The sequence below is a fragment of the Ailuropoda melanoleuca genome, unplaced genomic scaffold (assembly GCF_002007445.2).
Source record: "Ailuropoda melanoleuca isolate Jingjing unplaced genomic scaffold, ASM200744v2 unplaced-scaffold6751, whole genome shotgun sequence".
NCBI lineage: Eukaryota > Metazoa > Chordata > Mammalia > Carnivora > Ursidae > Ailuropoda > Ailuropoda melanoleuca.
Window position 1 is genome coordinate 392,084 of NW_023242181.1, and position 8,097 is coordinate 400,180.

The window sequence follows — 8,097 nt, forward strand, 5'->3', positions numbered from 1 at the left end:
CAATGCCCGCACCTGTCACAACAATTGTGAGGTAATGTCTTGCTTATCTATCTTTTGATTAATAAAATATCATAACTAATTGTTATTTTCTATGTTTGCAAATAAGTACATGCTTGATTTGTGAGGGTAGCAGAGGGTAGAACTAAAACAATCATTAAATGAATCTTCCTAAACAAGCTGCTGTCAAACTTAGACAAGTAGTTGTAAGGTCCTGATGCTGTATTTTTTTTTTTTAGCCCCACCAGTAGCTGCTTACGAACTTCTTTGGAAACCCTCAGGCATATTATTCCCTAAATTATGAATGATTGCAATAACTTGGAAATAAGGTAGGGTATGGGGGAAAAAAAACTCTTGCTGCTCTGTTACTATTCTTCATACGCAGATTTTTACTAAACACTTTCTTACTCCAAGGACATCAATCTGAGCACAAAGATTTTCATGTCATAGGAATCCCACAAAGGAGTATTTGGGTCTTGAAGTTATTTAGTTGCAGTTCACATTACAAAAACTAAAATATGTCTTTGTTAATAGTTGTTACATTGACCAATAATTTAAAAAAATTATAAATTTTATATGTATATATTTTAATACATTTGATGTATACAAAATGAGATCATACTGTATAAATTTCATTATAACCTACATTTTTTCACTTAAATAATGTGAATATTTTCCATATTCTTAGTTTTATTAAACACCACTTAATTGTTAGCAGAATATTATATCCAAGATTCCTGTAACTCATTGAAGAAAATAAGCCCCAACTGTAAGAATTCTAGATTGCTCAACTGTTTACACATAACAGTAATGTTGCTCTAGGTTGTTGCTTATAAGCTAGGCTTAGAGATGGACAGTTTAGACGTGTATCTTCTTTTTAGAGTAACAGATAATAACACAAAATTTCAAAGTCAAATGAGATTATTAAGGGAACCAAATGAATGAAAATGCAGCAATCCATGGCATTAGTGCCCTCTACTTTCTCCTTACAGGTCAACCCAGAACAAGCCACACAATGGAGTCCAAGGAATAAGTAAATCTGTCTGAAGTGTCAGAATTCATTTTGCAGGGCTGACCACCAGCAGGATATAGAGTTTTTTCTCTCTGCACTTTTCCTAGTTGTCTATGTGGCCACAGTTTCAGGTAACCTTCTCATTGTGGTCACAGTGTTTTACATCCCAAACCTGAACACCCCCATGTACTTTCTTCCTGGGACTCTCTCCTTTATGAATGACCTTCGCTTCCATTTCCACTGTGAAGACAATTGTGAAGTTGGTTAAACAAGAAAAAAAGCAAAAAAAAAGCATAAGACCATTTCCTTTGCTGGATCTTTCTCCTTCACCTACTGGGTGGAGTTGAAATGGAACTTTTGGTCTCCATGGCATGTGACAGATATGCAGCTATTTATGAGCCCCTACACTGCACAACCATCGTGAACAGGAAGGTGTGTGTTTTGCTGGTAGTGACCTCATGATTCTTAGGTCTTCATTTAGGGCTTCAGATGCTCTGTTGTGAATTTGCCTTTCTGTGGTCCCAATGTGGTGGACAGCATTTCCTGTGATCTCCCTCTGGTCACTAAGCTTGCCTGCATACAGATTGTCACTGTTGCCAGTGTGGGATGATCTCCCTGAGCTGGTTCATGACTTTGCTTATCTCCTACAGTCTGATCCTCAAAACCATTAAGAGTCACTCTTCTACTGGGCCGTCCAAAGCTCATTCCACTTTGATCACATCACAGTGGTGACTCTCTTTCTTGGCCATATGCATCTTCACCTGTATCTGGCCCTTCAGCAACCTCTCTCTGGATAAGTTCCTTGCTGTATTTTACACTGTTGTCACCCCATCTTGAACTTAATTTCTATACTCTGCAAAACAAAGAAATGAAGACAGCCATGAAGAAATTCTGGCATGATTATGTGAGTTCTAGAGAGGATATTTAGATTAAAAAATTTTAGAGAGAAACAAGTTTTTAAAAATTTTTAAAGAAAACTTTACATCTTTTAAAAACTTTCATTGACTTATAGAGAGTAAGTAACTTATAAGGCATATAAAAGTCAGACCTTCAAAGATATTTTGAATGTAGTACCAACAAAAAAGAAATCAATGCCTTTATATAGTTTAAATGATGCTGATTGATTATAAGAATTGTCCATTAAAAACCCATTTGTATTTGGGGCACCTAGCTGGCAACTCTTGATCTCAGGGTTGCAGGTTCAAGCCCCACATTGGACATAGGGATTACTTAAAAATAAAAAAAAAAAAACTTAAAAAAAGTCATTTGTATTTAAGAGGAGTGAGTAAATATATGCTTTATCAATGTATTAAAATGGTATTGGTTGAAAGGGAAGATAAAGTGAAGCCCCAGAAATTCCATCAAATTTTTCTGTATGGTCAGATTGATTTGGCACTTACCGTGGGACCAAAGTTGGTTCTCTCCTTTCTCAATAATATTAATGTTTCAGTCAGCTTTCACACGTGGTGCCTCCTAAGAAAACAGTAATTCTGAGTTTCAGTATCTACGTATATACTGCCAAAGCACACTCATTTTTCTTGTTGTCGCCAAAATGAGGTGTTGTAGATGCTTTGAAGGCTGCTAATATTGTCCAATATTATTTCTATCTCAGAATCTATATACCTGACTACAAAAAAAGGGGGTACAAAATTCAGAAATACACTGATATTTTCCTTAAGGATAATTTGAATTTGAAATATGTTTAATAATAAATCACATTATGCATGCTATTATTTTATACTTTGGATATTGTCACATCACTAGTAATTCCCACTGATAAAGTACAATTCAATGGAGTTTCTCTAGTCGTGAACTTGAACAGATTTATTCACAACTTCTCTTTAGTCCTCTCTGTATTATATGACATTGATATACGAGTTAAAAACAGTAGCAATAGAAAGTTGTATTTTATCCTTTTAAGGAACCTAGTTGTGGGCAAATGTGGAGTCCTAACAACAAAAGAGGATCAATGTGTATTTTTAGAAGGTTTTTTTTCCTTCTTTTATGTATCATATGATATAATCACAAAACTAGAATTGAATGATTGTGGAAAACCTTGAAATTAGGGAAGAAATTTGAAGTAGTGGCAGCAAATGTGGTTACAGAGACAAAAAGCATAGGAAAATAATCCTGTGTATTCACTCAATGAAAACAAATAATCTGAATAATACCAAACATAAGCAAAGGTTTTCTTTAACTTTAACAAACGGCAATATAAACCCCTACAGGAGAAATTTTAAAATGGATAAATCTATTCTACTATGGTCGAACTGTCTCAAAAAGCATTCTGATAAATTCAAAATTCCCTATAGATTATTTCCTATGTTCTATTAAAAATAAAGAAATATTCCCATTCTACAGGCAAATAAAAATTGTTTGTGAACACAAACCATAAACAAAACAGAAGCAGTGTGAAAGAAACACACACACATATTGAGTCTACTATAGACGCACGTGCTGAATGTCCACACTACTACCTTCCAAAGATAAATATATTTTAAAAATATCTAGGGAACTATGAGAGGAGATTTTTTGGGTCAGCCACAATAACTATTAGAGAATATGAAAGAACCCAAGGTATTTAGAGAATTCCCTCATGTCCCACAAGTCAAATTTCTATTTGACACATCCATGCCAAGTACTCTTACCACTGGCAGAGTAGGAAACATGGGACAGCTTCACACATAGATCACACACAAATGTAGACATATTTGCTGATATGTTTTATGGGGCCTGAAAGAGTCCCTCGCCCAAAAGCTCATTCAGTATAGTCTACCACATGACCTGAAATTCCACTACATTTTTTCAATCTTTTAGTAATAAATTTGCTTTTAACATATTCATTGAGATATCACCTTATGCCAGTTAGAATGGCAAAAATGGACAAGGCAGGAAACAACAAATGTTGGAGAGGATGTGGAGAAAGGGGATCCCTCTTACACTGCTGGTGGGAATGCAAGTTGGTACAGCCACTTTGGAAAAGAGTGTGGAGGTCCCTTAAAAAGTTAAAAATAGAGCTGCCCTATGACCCAGCCATTGCACTACTGGGTATTTACCCCAAAGATACAGACGTAGTGAAGAGAAGGGCCATATGCACCCCAATGTTCATAGCAGCATTGTCCACAANTACAATAGCTAAATTGTGGAAGGAGCCAAGATGCCCTTCAACAGATGACTGGATTAAAAAGATGTGATCCATATATACAATGGAATATTACTTAGCCACCAGAAAGAATGATTACCCAACATTTGCAGCAATATAGTCGGGACTGGAGGAGATTATGCTAAGTGAAATAAGTCAAGCAGATAAAGACAATTATCATATGGTTTCACTCATTGATGGAACATAAGAAATAGCAAGGAGATTGGTAGGAGAAGGAAGGGAAGAATGAAGGGGGTGGGGGGTAAACAGTAGGGGGAATGATCCACAAGAGGCTATGGACTCTGGGAAACAAACTGAGGGCTTCAGAGGGGAGGTGGGTGGGGGACTGGGATAGGCCTGTGATGGGTACTAAGGAGGGCAGGGTGTTATACACAAATAATGAATCATGGAACACTACATCAAAAACTAAGGATATACTGTATGGTGACTAACATAACATAATAAAAATTATTATAAAAATACATTCATTACTTAAATATACAAAAATACAAACTGTAGCACATCTTCTTGTTTTCAGTCATGCATATCATATCATGACTGGGTTTATTAATGCTACTCTTCTATGACAACCAGTTGAGGTCAAACCCTTGCAGAAATTCTTTCTTAACATCCTTCATTAACAAAACAAAGAGGAAATAGCTGACAGTAACCAAGACATTAAAATCAAAATCATATCATATGTAGCTATACAGAGATATAGAAAGATAGTGTATGTAGATATGCATATTGATATTTTTATATGAAGATGGAAACACTATAAAAATAAAAGTAAAAATTGTGGAAAATATCAGACAGATGATTAGCATTTTTAATATGAAATTAATTCTTCCAAATACATTTCAAAAATGTATTATACCAATTTTAAAATGAATAAAACATAAAACATAAAAACTATTAACCAAAACAAAATGCATATTAATCATAGTCATATGAAAAGTAAAACACTCAGTAACCAATTAAATATAAATAAGATTATGGCAGAGTGCCATTTTGTTATAACAAATTGTCTAAGTTTTTAAAATATTGATATTTTCTTATATCATCATTCCTCCCTTTGCCACCCCGCATTATACCCAGGCTTCTGCATGTCACAAGTCTGCGCTTCCTCAGCAGGAAAGCAGCAGAGATGGAAGCATCAGGATCCCTCTATAGTCAAGAAAGGACCTGAGGGGTCAGGCCAGGCAGTAATGGGAATCCCGAGGGTTATGGACATGAATACAGTATTGCAGCCAAAAGGAAACACCACAAGGGTGGTGCTAGGAGGAGCCACCTCAAGGGCAATGGATGGAGAATTTTACAGCCAACAACTAAGATAGAATACAGCAAAATTAAGCAAAGGATACTGGGATAATCACAGAGGTGAATAGCAGTGGACATGACATCTCAAAGGACCTATAATCAACTCCATCTGAAGATTTTGAGCACACAATGTGTGGATATTTTAAAATGGGGATATTCCAGAATATGAAAACATACACATTTAGTATGTTCCCAACTGTATAAAATACATTAAATACTTTTAAAACAAACAGAAAAATCAGTAAAAAGAAAAAAAATAATTTTTTTCTTAGGTAAACTGGGTGTTTGGCCCTGTTTTTCTCTTTTTTAAAAATTTCCAAATGTCAAAAATTCCTTTATTAATACAAACTGCCTTAATTTGGTACATTTCAATAAGAAGAAAAAAGATTGTCATCAATCAGAGTACTATATTTGATAGAAAAAAATCTATATTAACTCCACAAGGAGGAGGGCTAACTTTAAAAAGTGGGAAGGCATACACAGGTAACTAACACCAGGAACAATAGCAATGCATATGACTGTCCGATAAACACATTTATTGTTCAGTCTCATCATCATCAGTGATCACCATCAACCTTCATTGTTTTTTGTTCTACTGATCAACAGAGAAAGAGAAAGAGGATTCTCAGTATTATCAAGGTTTCAATATAAAAGTTACTCTTATACATTCATGAAGGGATTATAAATTGATAATATTTGTTAGAATTTAAAATGTACAAATCTATTCCTAGTTTGCAGCATATATGTTCATATAATATATATGTATTTAAAAACAGATACAGACATGTATACATATAGTAGAATACTGTTGACCCATGTCAATCAACAGAGAAGGTATTAATCACATTTTAGTACATATATACAATGGAATACTATGACGCTCTTAAAATCAACTAAATGATTCTATGCATACAGATCTTGGAAAGGTTTAAAGTTTAAGCGAAACACAAGAAAGTGCATAAAATTAAGGAGAAACTTTGTGTTTGAATAAAAGAATTATCCAAGAATGAATACAAAATATTATAAATCGTAAGTCCTGAAAAGTAAGGTAACATGTGGCTTTCACTACCTGAAGTCTGTATTTCAGGACTGTTTAAATGGTCTAAAACAATTTACATTGCTTTTGACTTAAAAAGTATGAATCATGGAACTTTACATCAAAAACTTGGGATGTACTGTATGGTGACTAATATAATACAAAATTATTATTAAAAAAAAGTATGATTTTTAAGGGGCACCAGGTTGGCTCACTCACTTAAGCATCCGACTCTCAGTTTCAGCTCAGGTCATGATCTCGGGGTCCTGAGATCAAGCCCCACGTGTTGCGTAGGAATCTGCGCTCAGCAGACAGTCTGCTAGAGAGAGACTCTCTCCCTCTGCCTTCCTCTGCCATGCAAGCTGGCGCACACACGCTCTCTATCAAATAAAATAAATAAATAGGGGCGCCTGGGTGGCACAGCAGTTAAGCGTCTGCCTTCGGCTCAGGGCGTGAGCCCGGCATTACGGGATCGAGCCCCACATCAGGCTCCTCTGCTATGAGCCTGCTTCTTCCTCTCCCACTCCCCCTGCTTGTGTTCCCTCTCTCGCTAGCTGTCGCTATCTCTGTCAAATAAATAAATAAAATCTTTAAAATAAAATAAAAAAATAAATAAATAAATAAATCTTTTAAAAAGTACTTAACGCTAGCAACTGTACAGCAATGTTATGCTTGCATAGCAAAGATGCTCGCAAGGACTAGCATCGGCCGCACTAGGAGTTGGGAGGGGCAGCTGGCAGAAAAGAGGTCCCTGAGCAGGTTAAATTTAAATCCCAGTCACCATTTAGGAGAGTGACTGTCCCACCTGAAGTCTAGGGTGACAAAATAAAGCAATTAAGGCGCCCATTTTGTTTTCAGCAGATAAATCAGCCAGCAAAGCAGGCCAGTTTTCCTTCCTAAATCGATCCCCTAAATCCATGCAAAGACCTCTACGGAAAAGACCTCCCGCACCGGAGGCAGCAAGAAGACGCCCCGCAGGCCGGCCCGCAGCGGAGCACCGCGCAGCTCCGGGCTGGAGAACCAGCGCTGCACCTGGGCGGAGGCCAGCGCGTGGTGGACGGTCACCTCCACTTCCAGGGGGCTTTTCATCATGCCCCTCAGCATCTGGTTGAAGCAGGGATCCTCCGAGCTGACCAGCGTGAGGCGCCAAGGAGCCCCATGGGCTCCACACCCGTGAAGTCGCTGCCCAGAGCCCGGTCCCTGCAGGTCCAAGACCCTGTGGCTGTCCGCCTTGTAGGGGGCCAGCGAGGGGAAGAGATGGCCTCGGTAGCTGACGGCGACGCCCGCAGGGTCAGCCGCTCCCTCGGGCCTAAGCCTCCACTGGAACGTCCAGGAGCTCTTCGGCCAGCCCAGTCTTACGCGTGAAGGTCAGGGTCGCAGCCTTCTGGGCGAGGGACCGATGTGGACATCGACCTCCGGAGCAGAAGGGGGATTCCAGGGGTTCCAAGCACGGCCTGGGCTGCCCTCCACATGGCCCCGGGATCTTCGCGTCTTTGACTCCAGCCGAAGAGACGTGGCCGGAGCGAGAGTCAGAGCTCCTGGCCCGACTCCGCAGGGCAGGCTGGGGCGGGGTGGGGTGGGGCGGGGTGG

At 38.4% G+C, this 8,097-nt stretch overlaps 1 pseudogene; it reads left to right on the plus strand.

Moving 5' to 3' along the window:
* Positions 1–958: 958 nt before the first annotated feature.
* Positions 959–1,937, plus strand: LOC109488781 (annotated as a pseudogene).
* Positions 1,938–8,097: the final 6,160 nt, after the last annotated feature.